At 44.8% G+C, this 18,878-nt stretch overlaps 1 long non-coding RNA gene, 2 other non-coding genes and 3 pseudogenes across 4 annotated transcripts; all 6 read left to right on the plus strand.

The window, feature by feature from the left end:
* The first annotated feature begins 2,230 nt into the window (after window positions 1-2,230).
* LOC120534789 lies at window positions 2,231-2,401 on the plus strand (annotated as a pseudogene).
* A 1,715-nt stretch (window positions 2,402-4,116) lies between these two features.
* Window positions 4,117-4,242, plus strand: LOC120534779 (annotated as a pseudogene).
* A 5,549-nt stretch (window positions 4,243-9,791) lies between these two features.
* On the plus strand, window positions 9,792-9,975 carry LOC120534800. The gene has a single exon (XR_005634807.1). It is a non-coding gene; the product is annotated as a U2 spliceosomal RNA (small nuclear RNA).
* LOC120534417 lies at window positions 9,880-18,872 on the plus strand. 2 transcript variants are annotated; one of them, XR_005634737.1, is made up of 4 exons: window positions 9,880-10,049; window positions 10,440-10,616; window positions 16,970-17,146; window positions 18,702-18,872. It is a non-coding gene; the product is annotated as an uncharacterized LOC120534417 (long non-coding RNA). The 2 variants fall into 2 exon arrangements; XR_005634738.1 differs by having other exon boundaries at window positions 9,880-9,984.
* LOC120534785 lies at window positions 14,433-14,601 on the plus strand (annotated as a pseudogene).
* Window positions 16,314-16,504, plus strand: LOC120534797. The gene has a single exon (XR_005634804.1). It is a non-coding gene; the product is annotated as a U2 spliceosomal RNA (small nuclear RNA).
* Window positions 18,873-18,878: the final 6 nt, after the last annotated feature.

The raw sequence follows: 18,878 nt of genomic DNA on the forward strand, positions 1-18,878 counted from the left end.
TGAAATGGAAGAAGTTGAAGCAGCTGTTAAAATGTGAAGCGGAGGAAAAGCACCAGGGATAGATGGACTACCAATTTGGTTTTATTTGACTTTTTTGGAAATTCTAAAAAATGATATACTTCTTTTTGGGAATTTTAAAACATGGAGAAATGACAAGCACGATGAAAAGTGGAGTAATAATGCTTATTCCCAAGCAGGACGAGAAGAATGATTTAAAAAAATTGGAGACCAATTACACTGCTTTGCCAGGACTATAAAATATTGACAAGCTTCTTGGCAAACCAACTAAAAGAACATATTGATGATATAATAAAAGAAGAGCAGGCATGTGTGGTTCAGGAGTGGAGCGCTGCAGATAATTTTTTGTGATAAGAGATTGTATTAACTTAATGAAGAAAAAAAATTTGGATGTGGGGCTAATCAATTTAGATCTGGAAAAGGCCTTTGATATGGTCGCACATAACTATATGTGGAGAATAATACAAAAAATGGGAGTTCCAGAAGAATTTGTGGCATGGCTAAAGGTGGTACATAACGGAATAGGAAGTAAAATAAAAGTAAACAATAGGTTGACAGAGGAAATAAAAGTGGAGTGTGGAGTAAGGCAAGGATATCCATTGTCAACAGTGCTGTTCGTGTTGAGCATTGAGCCATTGCTGAATATGATCAGAAGCGACAACAACATAAGAAGAATTGAAATTCCGGGAAGTGGAGGGCAGCAGATTAAAGTGTTTGCCTATATGGATGATGCTACAGTGATGATAAGGGATGCATGGATCGTAAAACATTTAATTGAGCACAATGAAAGTTTTTGTAGGGCCTCAGGGTCAAATTTAAATTTAAAAATACGCGAATGTGTGCTTTGGGGAAAATGGAAGGAAACCCCAAAAGAAAAGATAAGACATGCGGATAAAGTGAAAGTACTTGGAATTACTTTTGGAGATGTCCGTACAGAAAGAAGGGAATGGAAAGGAATGCTTAAACAGATCAATAAAAAAAACATGGTTCTGGAGCTTGAGAAAGCTGACAATGGAAGGGAAAATATTGCTTGTTAAGACAATTGTCTTACCAAAATTGTCATATTTAGCAACTGTTTTTCACCCCCCAAAGAAAATGCTAAAAAAGATCATAAGAACTTGTTTTATGTTTTTATGGGGTTCAAAGTGTAAAAAACTGGCTAGAAAAAAGGTAATGAAGAGCAAAGAAAATGGAGGCAAATGTTTTCCAAATATTGAAAAGGAGCTGGAACTAAAACATACAGCAACAGTTGTGAATATGGCAATAAATAAAAGAGGAAAATTAGCAGATATGATGAGATCTACTAGGGACTGAACTAAGGAAAGCAAAACTGCTAAAAACAACTAATAACAGACCCATCGCATTCAACACGCCTACACACTATAAGATAATAGTAAAATGTTTAAAAAAGTATGCATGGGATGGAGGGGATCCTAAAATGTGGGGAAAGAAAAAAGATTTAAAGAAATACATAGGAAAAGAGGAAACTGATGAAAATTCAGAGCAATTAAAAGTGTGGCAACAAACGCCCGATAAAGAATTAACAAATAGAGAGACTTGGGGTGGATGGCAGTAAATGAAATTTTACCAACGAATACAGTCGTATAAAAGGAGAGTAATTAAAAGTCCGATGTGTCCAAGAGACAACTGTTTAGAAGTGGAGACAGCAGCGCATGTATTCTGGAACTGTAGATGTGCACAAAATGTGTGGCGATGTGTGGGATGGGAATGTAATGGGAACTTAGGTTTTGAAGAAATTACAAAAGAAATAATAATAATAACTAGTGATCATAATAATACATTTTATTTATATAGTGTATAATATGGATTAATGGGAAAGGAGCTAAATGAAAAAATGTCAATAAGACAATGGAAAATGATTAGCATCATAAAAGAAAATATGTGGTGGTGGAGAAACAAATTTGTGATATATAATAAGGAAATAATGATACAAAGACTGTTACAGAAATGTGAAAAAGAAGTACTGGAGGATAAAAGAAGTTGAAAGGAACAAATGTTCATAAGATAAAAGTAAAGACCTTTAATATAAAATGTAAACGGTGGTGGGTAAACGAAACAAATTGTGTCACGGTGGTGAAATGGTGATGGGTTAGAGTGAATTTGCAAATTGGCCAGACTTTGCGTGTGTGCTCAAAGCTAAAACGCTGAAATGAAAAATTAAATGAAACTGGAAGGGGATAAGCAACATAGTATTTGTTCTAAGTAATGGATTTTAGATTAAAAAAAAATATCTGATATGTCCCCTATCTGATGACCATATATTAAATTGATTTTTGGAACAAGGAGATGGAATAGGGCTTCCTCTGTCCACTCCACGCATCGACATGGTATTTGCAGTACCTCCAGGAACGGTGCACCTCTTCCTATACCGGTGTAAAAACAGAAGATAAGCGTCCCTTTGGGGCCTGGCTAGTTGTAGAAAAAGAGACTTCCCAAAGGGAAGGGGACAAATTGTAGCTTAGGTCTGTGTGGAAAATTCTTGACATCGGCTGAACGCCTCGTGGCTGTCGGCTGCCGAGAAACTTGTAGTACTTCCTGCTTTCCAACAGATGTTCGGCAAGCCTCATGATTAGGAAGCTGCTATTGTGGGAAGGATGCCAGTGCTGTGAGATGACCAAACCTATGACACCCCCAATCACACAAATAGTTGCTAGATGGCTGTTTGGTTTTTGTTGGATTTAATTAATTTATTATTGTAATTGTTTAGCTGTTTAATTGCAATTTTCTTTTCTGATGCAAGTTGTTCATTTAGCTTAACTTCAATCTGTGGAGCTTGTGATTGAAGAGTGGCATGAAATAGATTATTTTTATCTGTTTAACAACCCTGTCTCAACTCCCTTTGCGTTTTAGGTCATGGTGATCTGTAATGAATCCATAGGCCTTCTAGAAAGCATCCTGTGGTGGTGGTGGTGTGCTGCTTCGTACTGGTTCAGCAGATAAGTGCCCTTGGTCGCGCTTGGCAGATGACGCCTGTTGTTGTGTGCATTGCTGAACCCTTGTGGGGCGTGGCTGTGTCCGTGGGCAATGCTTGCACGGGCAGGCCAGGAGTGTTTGGTGGTGTCTCGGTATCTGCGCCCATGGTGGAAGCCTGTAGAGATTAGACAAAATGGATTAATTGGAGGAGGGTGGCACACGCTCGCAGTTTTCATTTAAGGTACAGGACAGAGCTGACTCGTTACGCTGCTCGTGTTTGTTGGGTGACTCCTCAGCTTAAGTGTTTTGTGGTGGCAGTAGGTATATTGGTATCAGATCAGAGCTGGGCACTCTGTGCCACTGTTGCCCAAGCTTCCTCCTTCGCTAAGTCCAGGATAACGTGTCTGGTCCTTCCTTTTGCACTTACCAGTCATCTGTTGGCAAATGGAGGTGGTTTGCCCTTAGTCTCGAGCTTTCTGCAGCTCCCCCCATATCCCCCACATCAATATATATTTAGCCCCCCAGAATACATGAAGCCCTATTGCAAGCTGACAGTTACCACTGCTATTCCCCTTGTGCCGGAGGCCTCCTTCACAGCCAGTGGTGAGGCCTGCATTCTCCTTTTTATCTTTAAACTGTGAAAGGTGTGAGTGTGGTGTTTTGCAGGATGTCTGCCACCACAGCATCTGCATTGCATTTTTTTTTCTCCTACTTTCCTTTTTTACTTTATTTGTACTGTGCATTTGGTATGGGTGATTTTTAGGTGGAGGTAATGGTGGTTGATTTCAGTCGACTTCCCAGCCTGCCTCAATCTCCATCCTCCTCCTCCCCCCCTCTTTCATCAACATCTGCCCGTCTCTTCTTGTGGGCTTGTCCCCTCCCCCCTCCCCTCGTTCCTGCCATATTCACAGCCTGGTTTCTGCCCATGTCCCAAAGTTGTAGCTTTTGTGCCAATCCTGGGGCATTCAGCTGGGTCTTTCAGGGCCCCTGATCATCCTGACTTGAGATGGGCCACTATCGTCACGAGGATGTGGAAGGTCGGAGGGGACAAATCTGGTTGGTCGGTTGGTTTAGGGGAGAATGTATTTGGTTAGGGTTGATGCCTACTCTGTAGCTGACACGAGGACAAAGCGGTGGGGCGGGCTGGCCTGGCGTTTTTGTGGCATCGCTTCTCGGCCTTTTGGCTAAGATCAAGTGTAGTATCTGTTCTTATCAGAGTGGAGAACTGCTTGATTTTTCCATTGGGATCTTGTTTGCGATATAATTCCTTTTGACGGCGATTGAAGCTCTGCTCTCAAAGTCAGTAAGGAAGCACAAGAGCTGTTTTTACGGCTATTGAATTCTTGATTCTGAGTGAAAGTAGGTTGGCTGAGTCCACCGCTTTTTACAAAGTTTCTAGAATTTGAAACCAAGAAAACAGAAAGGAAAAAAAGAAGAAGATAGAAGTTTGAGGAGGATCATTTGCATAGCTCCGCACACCAAGAAGAGAGCTGATATCTTTTGGAAAGAGTCATCTCTCATCTGCAGACGACCTCCATCTGGAAAGAAGAAAAGACTACGAAAAGACCAAGAATGGATTCTGCAACCCTGGCTCCAGTTTCTGCTGATGCTCCTGCTTCAGCACTTGCTCCTACCTCCGCTTCTGCCCCGCTAGGAAGATCTCCGAGAAGCTGGGAAAGAGGAAGGCAGCTACTCCCAGCCTGGAAGATCAGCCCTCTTCTGGCCCCTCTACATCCCAGGCCGCAGCTCACCTGACCCCAGCCCGAAAGTTCCAGGATGGCCCCCCGGCTCTGGAACCCTGGATGAAGCAGACGGTGGTGCTGAGGCTCAAGGAGGTGGAGGGAAGGATCCCTGAAATGAGTGCAGAGACCTTTGGGAAGAAAATGGTCATGGAGCAGGGATTCTCCAGAGCAGATACATTGAGCATACAGTCATTCGCTCTGGGCCTCTTCTATGTTACGTTTGCCTCTATTGCGGTCTGCAAGCGCTACTGGGAAATGGTCCAGAATGCAGTGCCGGACTCCCCCTTTGCTCGCTTTGTGGGGAATTGCCCCATACAGAGAGAGGAAAGGAGAGTGACGATTGCCATGAGGAATCCCCATACGCCTGGCAAGGACATCTCCACGTTCCTGAAGCGCTTCTGCACCGTGGTGAGGGAACCCACCCAGATTCAGGACGGGAATGGCTTCTGGACGGGTAAGTGGTCGGTCATCGTCAGGTTGTGGAAGGACAACGCCTCTCCAAACGGCCTCCAGCACCTACCGCAGAGCTTCTCCTTGGGAAACTCGGCGGCAATCCTGCACTACCCTGACCAGCCAAAATCCTGCAGGAGATGCGGAGCGATGGGCCACGTGCTGAAGGACTGCAAGGAGGCCGCTTGCAGGAACTGCCGGGTGACTGGCCACGAGACGAAAGACTGTCCCAGGAAAAAGACCTGCAACCTCTGCGGACAGACCAGCCATGTGTACAAAGACTGCCCTCAGAGACAGAAGTCCTACGCCGCTGTGACCTCAAACACTGTGCACACAGGAGGATCAAAACCCAATCTGCCTGCCGATAGGAAGCAGAAACTGAAGTCCCCCCCTGCAGCACCGGGCGCAGCACAGGTAATCAAGAAAAAGGACAAAGGAGGAAAGACAAAGAACTCCACCCCTCCCCCCTCGACCCTCCCTCCTTCCAACCCTGAGGCAGCTCCCCCCTCCCATGCTACTTCAGAGCCCTCACATCCACCCCCCTCACTCACCCTCAACCCGGAGGACTTTCCCCCTCTCGTCGCACCTACAGGGAATCGGACAAGGAAGAGGAGAAGTCCAAACAGCCCAGAGGAGGACCAGAGAAGGAAGAAGACAGCAGAGCCCCCATCTGAATGCCCACAGCAAGAAGACGAGGAGACCCAGATGGAAGAGGAGCTGTTTCTCGAAGCAGCTCTAAACTTCCAGCCTACCCACAACGACATGGACAACCTGGCACAGATCAACCGGCTGCTTCAGATCGAGGACCCCGGGGCCGGCAGACCCGAAGTCCCGCCTGACCGAGGCGACGACTAGGGGCTCCTGGCCCACACTAACCTCTCCATTTTACTCCCCATGATGGCTACTCTTTCTTTATTTTCCATCAACGTGAGGAGCATCAAGGACAAACTGAGGAGACAGACGGTGATGACCTTCCTGTCCGCTCAGAACTGTGATGTGTACATGCTGCAGGAGTGTGCCCTCCCACCCTCCAGAAACTACCGCCACCTGGGCAAACAGTGGTCTCACGGTCCTTCCTACTGGTCGGGAGGTGGTGACAACAAGGCAGCGGGGATCGCCGTCCTTGTCAGGGGGAACCGGTTCACGTTGGACTCCGTCCGGGAGCTCGTCTGCGGCCGGCTGCTGGTCGTCGACGGATCGTGGGCGGGGGAGCCTGTCCGGCTCATCTGCGTGTATGCACCCCCTGGGAAGAACGAGCGCTTGGAGCTTTTCCAGACCCTGCGGCCCCATCTCGCCACTTCCAGGGCGGTGGTGATGGCCGGGGACTTCAACTGCCCCCTGGAGGAGGACGGGCGCAGCTCAGGCACATCCACCAGACTGGACACCACATCCAGGCTGCTCAGGAGATGGTGACAGAAGCTTCCTGTCGGACGCGGCGGGGACTACCGGGCAGGCTCAGCCAACTACACCTGGAGCCGGTCTGATGGCTCGACCCGCTCCCGGATCGACTTTGTCTTCGTCTCCAGAGCAGTGACAGCCGAGAAGTACACATTGGTCCCGTGCTTCTTCTCAGACCACAGGGCGGTTCACTTCCAGGGATCCCTCGGCCAAAGCCTTCCGCATGGCCCGGGGTCGTGGAAACTGAATTGTAGCCTCCTGGAAAGGGAAGACGTCATGCAGGAGCTAAGGACCGCTTACGTCGCTTGGAAGGAAGAGAAATGCCACTTCCAGAAAGTAAGCGATTGGTGGGAATTTATTAAAGTTAAACTCCGCAGTTTCTTTCAGGCCAAAGGAAGACGGCAGGCGTGCCAACGGCAAAGGGAATTCTGCAGACTGCAGAAGGAGCTGTGGTCCCTGCAAGAGCTTCACCAGTGCGGCTGGGACGTGAGACGTGAGTTGGAGGAGACCAAGGAGAGCCTGAGGAGGCACTTTGAGGAGGAATCCAAACGCATTGTCTTTCGATCCAAAGTGGAGAACCTGGAGAAAGGTGAGAAGTGTAACTCCTTTTTCTTTAGGAAACTCCACTCCGGCCACACTCCCCTGAGAGAACTGCGAGACGATGGAGGGGTCGTCAAAACGGGAAAGGAGGCAGTGATGGGAGTGGTCCGGGACTACTACAGCAGCCTCTACTCCCCAAAGACGACGAAGCAGACGCAACCGACCGGTTCCTAACAGGTATTAACAAAACCTTGGATCCCACAGGTGAGTCTGCTCTGAACGCACCCTTGACGCTGGGGGAGCTGCACTCTGCCGCCAGATCCTTCAGGGCCGGCAGGACCCCGGGCAGTGACGGACTACCAGCCGAAGTGTACGTCGCTGTGGGACCTCATCGGCCCGGACCTGCTGGAGCTCTACCGGGAGATGGTGGCGGAGGGCAGAATGCCTCCGTCGTTGAGAGAAGGAATGATCACGATCTTGTACAAACAGAAGGGAGAGAGATGCGAGCTGAGGAATTGGCGCCCATCACCCTCCTGAACGTGGACTACAAGATCCTGGCCAAGGTGATAGCCAACCGGCTAAAAAAGGTGATCGGACAGGTCGTCCACCCAGACCAGACCTGCGGCATCCCCGGACGCAGGATCGCCGACAGCTTGGCCATGATCAGGGACTCGGTGCACTACGTGAAGGAACGCCGCATCACCGGCCTTGGTCAGCCTAGATCAAGAGAAAGCCTTCGACCGGGTGTCCCACGAGTTCATGATCAAGGCTCTGCGAGGTCTCGGAATGGGCGACACGTTCTGTTCGTACATCAGCCTGATGTACCGAGACATCTCCAGCATGGTGCTGGTGAACGGCTGGAAAACTGACCCCTTCCGGTCCTGTCCGGGGTCAGACAAGGCTGCCCTCTCTCCCTCTTCTCTTTGTCTGTTGTATAGAGCTCCTGGCGGACGGATCAGAGGAAGACCGGAGATCAGAGGGATCACCGCACGGGACCGGACAGGAGAGATCAGATGCTCCCTCTACATGGACGACGTCACCGTGATCTGCGCTGACCAGAGATCGATGACGGCGCTGGCGGAGATCTCTGCGAAGACTTGGACTTGCTTCGGGAGCAAAGGTCAACTGCGGGAAGTCAGAGGCGATGCTCCTCGGGGAATGGCACCTGACACCCTCCGCCACCCTCCCTTCACCATCAGACGGACTCCATCAAGATCCTGGGCAGCTGGTTCGGCGGAGAGGAGCGGCCCTGAAGACGTGGGACGAGACTGGCCAAAGTCAGACAGAAGATCGGGCTCTGGAGCCTCAGGGACCTCACCGTGGAAGGCAAAGCGCTGGTGCTGCGGAATGAGATCCTCCCGGTCCTGCAGTACCCGGCCCAGGCATGGCCACCCCTCGCCACCGTCTGCAGAGCCATCACCAGGGCAGTCTTTCACTTCATCTGGGGCTCCAAGATGGACAGAGTCAAGCGGGCAGTCATGTACAAAGAACCCGAAAGGGTGGGAAAGGCATGCCCGACATCCCCACCCTGCTCAGGGCCTTCTTTGCCTGCAACTGCATCCGCAGGACACTGACGGAGTACAGCAGCGGATCGTCCGGAAACGCCATGTCCCGCTTCTTCCTCCTGCCAGTCTGGAAGAGACTCGGCTGGGACAAGTGGGACAGCTCCTACCCTTACAACTGGGACACTCCATGGTTCTACACGGATGTTGTCCGCCGTAACGAACACGGACTTCAGGGAGTCAAACCGGACCTGTGGAAACCGAAAACCATCTACAAGCTCATCAGAGCCAAAGACACGACGGAGCCTATCGGAACCCTACCATCAGCGACAGCCACGGTGGTCTGGGAGAACATAGCCTCCAAAGAACTGACAAACAGGCACAGGGATCTGGCGTGGATGGCTGTGCGGGGGGGACTGCCTCTCCGCGTTCATGCATGCCAGAAATCTGTGCAGATACAGACACTGCCCGTGGTGCATCCAGCGGGAAGAAGACGCACTGCACCTCTTCTGGGAATGCCCAGTGGCACAGTCACTCTTTGACGCCCTGGAAGAGGAATTGGAAGAGTCGGTACCCAGAGACAATCTTTCGCACCATTCGGTGCTCTATGGACTTTTCCCGGGTACCCACTCACTGGAAGCCACCGAGGAGGCATGGCGTCTCATGTGCTGCGTGAAGGACGCTCTATGGGTCGCCAGGAACCGCCTCGTCCTCAGGAGGGAAAGGATGACAATCCAGGACTGCTGCAGATACATCCGCAGCCTCCTCAAAGACTATTCTATCCTGGACTCCTTGAAGAACTGAGGATATGCAAGACCACCTCGCCCTCCAAGAGGTTTATTAATGTAACCTTTGGTTTACTGCAGCCTTCGGCAAAGCCCCCTCTTTGAGGACAAGCTTTCAGGGACGGGGACCAAGTCGAGACTGCAATAACTTGTAAATAGTAACAGAATGTGGAACACTGTATTGAATGTAATGGAAAATAACCGAATGTTATTGACAAAACACTTAATATGGCATGTAAGATTGTAAAGATTGTGATTTTTATATACAAATTACCCTTGTATATGTAAATAAGGTGTTGTAGGTAATGTATAGTGAAAGACTGTATCAGTCTATAGCTGAATACAGTCATCTCTGTTTGAATTGTAGATTGGTATAGATTGTAAGACTATTAGACTGTGTTTTATATATATTACCCAAACATATATGTAAATAAAGTATATTTTTTCAAAAAATCTGTTCTTATCAGTTTAATATCTGATACGTCCCCTATCTGGGGACCATATATTAAATTGATTTTTGGAACAAGGAGATGGAATAGGGGCTTGCTCCGTCCACTCCACGCATCGACCTGGTATTGCAGTACCTCCAGGAACGGTGCACCTCCTCCTATACTGGTATAAAAACAGAAGACAAGCGTACGCTGGGGCTTCCCAAAGGGAAGGGGAGAAAAGTGGCCTAGGTCTGTGTGCAATTCTTGACACCGGCAGAACGCCTCGTGGCTGTCGGCTGCTGAGAAACTTGTAGTACTTCCTGCATTCCGACAGATGTCAGGCAGGCCTCATGAATAGGAAGCTGCTGTTGTGGGGGGATGCCAGTGCTGCGAGATGACCAAACCTATTACACCTCCAGTTACACCTCTAGCAGATAGTTGCTAGATGGCTGTTTGGTTTTTGTTGGATTTAATTAATTTATTATTAAAATTGTTTAGCTGTTTAATTGCAATTTTCTTTTCTGATGCAAGTTTTCATTTAGCTTAACTTTATTCTGTGGTGCTTGTGATTGAAGAGTGGCAAGAAATAGATGTTTTTATCTGTTTAACAACCCTGTCTCAACCCCCTTTGCATTTTAGGTCATGGTGATCTGTAATGAATCCATAGGCCTTGTGGTTTTGAGAGACCTGCATGACGGTTACCCATCGATGGAAGGGAGAGGAAGAACGTGGTTTGTTTTGAATTGAAGGAATAGCAGATGGATTGTGGAGAATTTTGCAAGGAGGTGCTACAAAAGACGTTGAGATTTACTCTGGGTAAGATCAAATTTCTTTTTGCTTTTCCTAGGAAAACTACTTTTGAAGTGGTTTTTAAGAACAGATTCTTGTATAACAAGTGTGTCAGAAATGTAGAGAAAGAAAAGGAGATTAACCCGCATTTGAAAAGAGTTTTGATATTACCTCTGAGTGACAGACAAGACAAAAAAGTCAATGATGTAATGTATAGTGAGAAGGTCAAAATACAAAATATATCTACTTGGTTATTGCAGTTTTGCGAGGTTAAAACTAGCATACAAATGACAGATGAGGCGGGATTAAGAATGGTTTGTATAAGTTTGACGTAGTCCTGAAGAGGGAGTGCGAAACAGATAGGGTGGTACACCTGCCCCCCGTTATACAAATTAGTGTTGTAAGAGGACATGTTTTTTACCCTGGCCAACCCCAGGTATGTAGGAGGTGTGGGTAAAGAGGGGCATAAAGTGATAGACTGCAACACGATAAAGTGTAGAAATTGTAAAGAAGAGGGACACAGCACCAGACAGTGCAGAAAACCAATAATATGCGATTTATGTGGACAGGAAGCACATGCCTTTAAAGATTGTCCCGTCTCCTACGCCAATATTGTAAAAACAAATAATATGAGAGACAAAGTTATAGTACTCTTAGATGAGGAATCAGAGGAGGAAAAGGAGGAAGTGCAGACTGAAGAAACATAAGTGAATAACTTGAGGAGATATGAAGAAACAGAGGCCTTAATTATGGAAGAAAGGAATGAGAGAAGATCAGAAGACAAAGAACAGAGGAAAGATAGAGAAGAAAGTGATATTATTGCAATGTAGAGAGAGAAGAATGGAGCAGTGCTCACAAAACATACTTTTCTATACCGAAGAGATTATGGAGATATTAAGTGGAACTGCATTGCTATGCCAAACACCTCAGCATGTGGCAATAGAAAGCACAGGGCAGGAAGAGAGGAAAGAAAACATGGGGATGACGCAAGTCAACCCAGTTTACAAAAGAAACGGGGCCCAGACCTATTGTCACCAGGTAGCTGTGGGAAGGGTGATGAAGGGGATGCAAAATGCCAGGAATGGGGGGGCAGTTGCCTCCTATCTAGAGGCCAGAGGTATGGAAGGGTTTCTCTGAACAACAGGGATGAAAGGAGTGGAAAACTGAGAGAAAAGCGGCAAAAAAGGCAAAGAGGAATGTAATAGCAGCAAATAGAGGAAAACCAGGAGGTGAGGTAGAACAAAATACTGAGAAGAAAAAATGAAAAAAAAAATAGCAACAATTAATGTCAGGAGTATCCAGACAAAAGAGAGGAGAAGAATTGTTTTTTCCCCCCTGAAAGATACTTCGGCTGATGTTATTTGTTTGCAAGAATGTAGTTTACCGTGTGAAAGTTCGTATGAGAAATATGGGGAGGGTTGGAAAGCAGGCAATGATGAAAAAAAAAATGGAAACATTAAAAAAGGAAGCAAGGAAATAATGAAAATAGTCTTAACTCATTATAGAGAAATGTATGAAAAAAAGATCGATAATGAGTATATCGACAAAATAGAAAAGACAATACATTTTTTTTTTTTTTTTACAGAAGAACAAAGGAAAATATTGTGTCAGGAAATTGAAATGGAAGAAGTTGAAGCAGCTGTTAAAATGTGAAGCGGAGGAAAAGCACCAGGGATAGATGGACTACCAATTTGGTTTTATTTGACTTTTTTGGAAATTCTAAAAAATGATATACTTCTTTTTGGGAATTTTAAAACATGGAGAAATGACAAGCACGATGAAAAGTGGAGTAATAATGCTTATTCCCAAGCAGGACGAGAAGAATGATTTAAAAAAATTGGAGACCAATTACACTGCTTTGCCAGGACTATAAAATATTGACAAGCTTCTTGGCAAACCAACTAAAAGAACATATTGATGATATAATAAAAGAAGAGCAGGCATGTGTGGTTCAGGAGTGGAGCGCTGCAGATAATTTTTTGTGATAAGAGATTGTATTAACTTAATGAAGAAAAAAAATTTGGATGTGGGGCTAATCAATTTAGATCTGGAAAAAGCCTTTGATATGGTCGCATATAACTATATGTGGAGAATAATACAAAAATTGGGAGTTCCAGAAGAATTTGTGGGATGGCTAAAGGTGGTACATAACGGAATAGGAAGTAAAATAAAAGTAAACAATAGGTTGACAGAGGAAATAAAAGTGGAGTGTGGAGTAAGGCAAGGATATCCATTGTCAACAGTGCTGTTCGTGTTGAGCATTGAGCCATTGCTGAATATGATCAGAAGCGACAACAACATAAGAAGAATTGAAATTCCGGGAAGTGGAGGGCAGCAGATTAAAGTGTTTGCCTATATGGATGATGCTACAGTGATGATAAGGGATGCATGGATCGTAAAACATTTAATTGAGCACAATGAAAGTTTTTGTAGGGCCTCAGGGTCAAATTTAAATTTAAAAATACGCGAATGTGTGCTTTGGGGAAAATGGAAGGAAACCCCAAAAGAAAAGATAAGACATGCGGATAAAGTGAAAGTACTTGGAATTACTTTTGGAGATGTCCGTACAGAAAGAAGGGAATGGAAAGGAATGCTTAAACAGATCAATAAAAAAAACATGGTTCTGGAGCTTGAGAAAGCTGACAATGGAAGGGAAAATATTGCTTGTTAAGACAATTGTCTTACCAAAATTGTCATATTTAGCAACTGTTTTCACCCCCAAAGAAAATGCTAAAAAGATCATAAGAACTTGTTTTATGTTTTATGGGGTTCAAAGTGTAAAAAACTGGCTAGAAAAAAGGTAATGAAGAGCAAAGAAAATGGAGGCAAATGTTTTCCAAATATTGAAAAGGAGCTGGAACTAAAACATACAGCAACAGTTGTGAATATGGCAATAAATAAAAGAGGAAAATTAGCAGATATGATGAGATCTACTAGGGACTGAACTAAGGAAAGCAAAACTGCTAAAAACAACTAATAACAGACCCATCGCATTCAACACGCCTACACACTATAAGATAATAGTAAAATGTTTAAAAAAGTATGCATGGGATGGAGGGGATCCTAAAATGTGGGGAAAGAAAAAAGATTTAAAGAAATACATAGGAAAAGAGGAAACTGATGAAAATTCAGAGCAATTAAAAGTGTGGCAACAAACGCCCGATAAAGAATTAACAAATAGAGAGACTTGGGGTGGATGGCAGTAAATGAAATTTTACCAACGAATACAGTCGTGTATAAAAGGAGAGTAATTAAAAGTCCGATGTGTCCAAGAGACAACTGTTTAGAAGTGGAGACAGCAGCGCATGTATTCTGGAACTGTAGATGTGCACAAAATGTGTGGCGATGTGTGGGATGGGAATGTAATGGGAACTTAGGTTTTGAAGAAATTACAAAAGAAATAATAATAATAACTAGTGATCATAATAATACATTTTATTTATATAGTGTATAATATGGATTAATGGGAAAGGAGCTAAATGAAAAAATGTCAATAAGACAATGGAAAATGATTAGCATCATAAAAGAAAATATGTGGTGGTGGAGAAACAAATTTGTGATATATAATAAGGAAATAATGATACAAAGACTGTTACAGAAATGTGAAAAAGAAGTACTGGAGGATAAAAGAAGTTGAAAGGAACAAATGTTCATAAGATAAAAGTAAAGACCTTTAATATAAAATGTAAACGGTGGTGGGTAAACGAAACAAATTGTGTCACGGTGGTGAAATGGTGATGGGTTAGAGTGAATTTGCAAATTGGCCAGACTTTGCGTGTGTGCTCAAAGCTAAAACGCTGAAATGAAAAATTAAATGAAACTGGAAGGGATAAGCAACATAGTATTTGTTCTAAGTAATGGATTTTAGATTAAAAAATATCTGATATGTCCCCTATCTGATGACCATATATTAAATTGATTTTTGGAACAAGGAGATGGAATAGGGGCTTCCTCTGTCCACTCCACGCATCGACATGGTATTTGCAGTACCTCCAGGAACGGTGCACCTCTTCCTATACCGGTGTAAAAACAGAAGATAAGCGTCCCTTTGGGGCCTGGCTAGTTGTAGAAAAAGAGACTTCCCAAAGGGAAGGGGACAAATTGTAGCTTAGGTCTGTGTGGAAAATTCTTGACATCGGCTGAACGCCTCGTGGCTGTCGGCTGCCGAGAAACTTGTAGTACTTCCTGCTTTCCAACAGATGTTCGGCAAGCCTCATGATTAGGAAGCTGCTATTGTGGGAAGGATGCCAGTGCTGTGAGATGACCAAACCTATGACACCCCAATCACACAAATAGTTGCTAGATGGCTGTTTGGTTTTTGTTGGATTTAATTAATTTATTATTGTAATTGTTTAGCTGTTTAATTGCAATTTTCTTTTCTGATGCAAGTTGTTCATTTAGCTTAACTTCAATCTGTGGAGCTTGTGATTGAAGAGTGGCATGAAATAGATTATTTTATCTGTTTAACAACCCTGTCTCAACTCCCTTTGCGTTTTAGGTCATGGTGATCTGTAATGAATCCATAGGCCTTCTAGAAAGCATCCTGTGGTGGTGGTGGTGTGCTGCTTCGTACTGGTTCAGCAGATAAGTGCCCTTGGTCGCGCTTGGCAGATGACGCCTGTTGTTGTGTGCATTGCTGAACCCTTGTGGGGCGTGGCTGTGTCCGTGGGCAATGCTTGCACGGGCAGGCCAGGAGTGTTTGGTGGTGTCTCGGTATCTGCCCATGGTGGAAGCCTGTAGAGATTAGACAAAATGGATTAATTGGAGGAGGGTGGCACACGCTCGCAGTTTTCATTTAAGGTACAGGACAGAGCTGACTCGTTACGCTGCTCGTGTTTGTTGGGTGACTCCTCAGCTTAAGTGTTTTGTGGTGGCAGTAGGTATATTGGTATCAGATCAGAGCTGGGCACTCTGTGCCACTGTTGCCCAAGCTTCCTCCTTCGCTAAGTCCAGGATAACGTGTCTGGTCCTTCCTTTTGCACTTACCAGTCATCTGTTGGCAAATGGAGGTGGTTTGCCCTTGCGTCTCGAGCTTTCTGCAGCTCCCCCCATATCCCCCACATCAATATATATTTAGCCCCCCAGAATACATGAAGCCCTATTGCAAGCTGACAGTTACCACTGCTATTCCCCTTGTGCCGGAGGCCTCCTTCACAGCCAGTGGTGAGGCCTGCATTCTCCTTTTTATCTTTAAACTGTGAAAGGTGTGAGTGTGGTGTTTTGCAGGATGTCTGCCACCACAGCATCTGCATTGCATTTTTTTTTCTCCTACTTTCCTTTTTTACTTTATTTGTACTGTGCATTTGGTATGGGTGATTTTTAGGTGGAGGTAATGGTGGTTGATTTCAGTCGACTTCCCAGCCTGCCTCAATCTCCATCCTCCTCCTCCCCCCCTCTTTCATCAACATCTGCCCGTCTCTTCTTGTGGGCTTGTCCCCTCCCCCCTCCCCTCGTTCCTGCCATATTCACAGCCTGGTTTCTGCCCATGTCCCAAAGTTGTAGCTTTTGTGCCAATCCTGGGGCATTCAGCTGGGTCTTTCAGGGCCCCTGATCATCCTGACTTGAGATGGGCCACTATCGTCACGAGGATGTGGAAGGTCGGAGGGGACAAATCTGGTTGGTCGGTTGGTTTAGGGGAGAATGTATTTGGTTAGGGTTGATGCCTACTCTGTAGCTGACACGAGGACAAAGCGGTGGGGCGGGCTGGCCTGGCGTTTTTGTGGCATCGCTTCTCGGCCTTTTGGCTAAGATCAAGTGTAGTATCTGTTCTTATCAGTTTAATATCTGATACGTCCCCTATCTGGGGACCATATATTAAATTGATTTTTGGAACAAGGAGATGGAATAGGGGCTTGCTCCGTCCACTCCACGCATCGACCTGGTATTGCAGTACCTCCAGGAACGGTGCACCTCCTCCTATACTGGTATAAAAACAGAAGACAAGCGTACGCTGGGGCTTCCCAAAGGGAAGGGGAGAAAAGTGGCCTAGGTCTGTGTGCAATTCTTGACACCGGCAGAACGCCTCGTGGCTGTCGGCTGCTGAGAAACTTGTAGTACTTCCTGCATTCCGACAGATGTCAGGCAGGCCTCATGAATAGGAAGCTGCTGTTGTGGGGGGATGCCAGTGCTGCGAGATGACCAAACCTATTACACCTCCAGTTACACCTCTAGCAGATAGTTGCTAGATGGCTGTTTGGTTTTTGTTGGATTTAATTAATTTATTATTAAAATTGTTTAGCTGTTTAATTGCAATTTTCTTTTCTGATGCAAGTTTTTCATTTAGCTTAACTTTATTCTGTGGTGCTTGTGATTGAAGAGTGGCAAGAAATAGATGTTTTTATCTGTTTAACAACCCTGTCTCAACCCCCTTTGCATTTTAGGTCATGGTGATCTGTAATTAATCCATAGGCCTTGTGGTTTTGAGAGACCTGCATGACGGTTACCCATCGATGGAAGGGAGAGGAAGAACGTGGTTTGTTTTGAATTGAAGGAATAGCAGATGGATTGTGGAGAATTTTGCAAGGAGGTGCTACAAAAGACGTTGAGATTTACTCTGGGTAAGATCAAATTTCTTTTTGCTTTTCCTAGGAAAACTACTTTTGAAGTGGTTTTTAAGAACAGATTCTTGTATAACAAGTGTGTCAGAAATGTAGAGAAAGAAAAGGAGATTAACCCGCATTTGAAAAGAGTTTTGATATTACCTCTGAGTGACAGACAAGACAAAAAAGTCAATGATGTAATGTATAGTGAGAAGGTCAAAATACAAAATATATCTACTTGGTTATTGCAGTTTTGCGAGGTTAAAACTAGCATACAAATGACAGATGAGGGCGGGATTAAGAATGGTTTGTATAAGTTTGACGTAGTCCTGAAGAGGGAGTGCGAAACAGATAGGGTGGTACACCTGCCCCCCGTTATACAAATTAGTGTTGTAAGAGGACATGTTTTTTACCCTGGCCAACCCCAGGTATGTAGGAGGTGTGGGTAAAGAGGGGCATAAAGTGATAGACTGCAACACGATAAAGTGTAGAAATTGTAAAGAAGAGGGACACAGCACCAGACAGTGCAGAAAACCAATAATATGCGATTTATGTGGACAGGAAGCACATGCCTTTAAAGATTGTCCCGTCTCCTACGCCAATATTGTAAAAACAAATAATATGAGAGACAAAGTTATAGTACTCTTAGATGAGGAATCAGAGGAGGAAAAGGAGGAAGTGCAGACTGAAGAAACATAAGTGAATAACTTGAGGAGATATGAAGAAACAGAGGCCTTAATTATGGAAGAAAGGAATGAGAGAAGATCAGAAGACAAAGAACAGAGGAAAGATAGAGAAGAAAGTGATATTATTGCAATGTAGAGAGAGAAGAATGGAGCAGTGCCCACAAAACATACTTTTCTATACCGAAGAGATTATGGAGATATTAAGTGGAACTGCATTGCTATGCCAAACACCTCAGCATGTGGCAATAGAAAGCACAGGGCAGGAAGAGAGGAAAGAAAACATGGGGATGACGCAAGTCAACCCAGTTTTACAAAAGAAACGGGGCCCAGACCTATTGTCACCAGGTAGCTGTGGGAAGGGTGATGAAGGGGATGCAAAATGCCAGGAATGGGGGGGCAGTTGCCTCCTATCTAGAGGCCAGAGGTATGGAAGGGTTTCTCTGAACAACAGGGATGAAAGGAGTGGAAAACTGAGAGAAAAGCGGCAAAAAAGGCAAAGAGGAATGTAATAGCAGCAAATAGAGGAAAACCAGGAGGTGAGGTAGAACAAAATACTGAGAAGAAAAAATGAAAAAAAAAATAGCAACAATTAATGTCAGGAGTATCCAGACAAAAGAGAGGAGAAGAATTGTTTTTTCCCCCCTGAAAGATACTTCGGCTGATGTTATTTGTTTGCAAGAATGTAGTTTACCGTGTGAAAGTTCGTATGAGAAATATGGGGAGGGTTGGAAAGCAGGCAATGATGAAAAAAAAAATGGAAACATTAAAAAAGGAAGCAAGGAAATAATGAAAATAGTCTTAACTCATTATAGAGAAATGTATGAAAAAAAGATCGATAATGAGTATATCGACAAAATAGAAAAGACAATACATTTTTTTTTTTACAGAAGAACAAAGGAAAATATTGTGTCAGGAAATTGAAATGGAAGAAGTTGAAGCAGCTGTTAAAATGTGAAGCGGAGGAAAAACACCAGGGATAGATGGACTACCAATTTGGTTTTATTTGACTTTTTTGGAAATTCTAAAAAATGATATACTTCTTTTTGGGAATTTTAAAACATGGA

This window comes from Polypterus senegalus, chromosome 8 (assembly GCF_016835505.1).
Source record: "Polypterus senegalus isolate Bchr_013 chromosome 8, ASM1683550v1, whole genome shotgun sequence".
Classification (NCBI taxonomy): Eukaryota; Metazoa; Chordata; class Cladistia; order Polypteriformes; family Polypteridae; genus Polypterus; species Polypterus senegalus.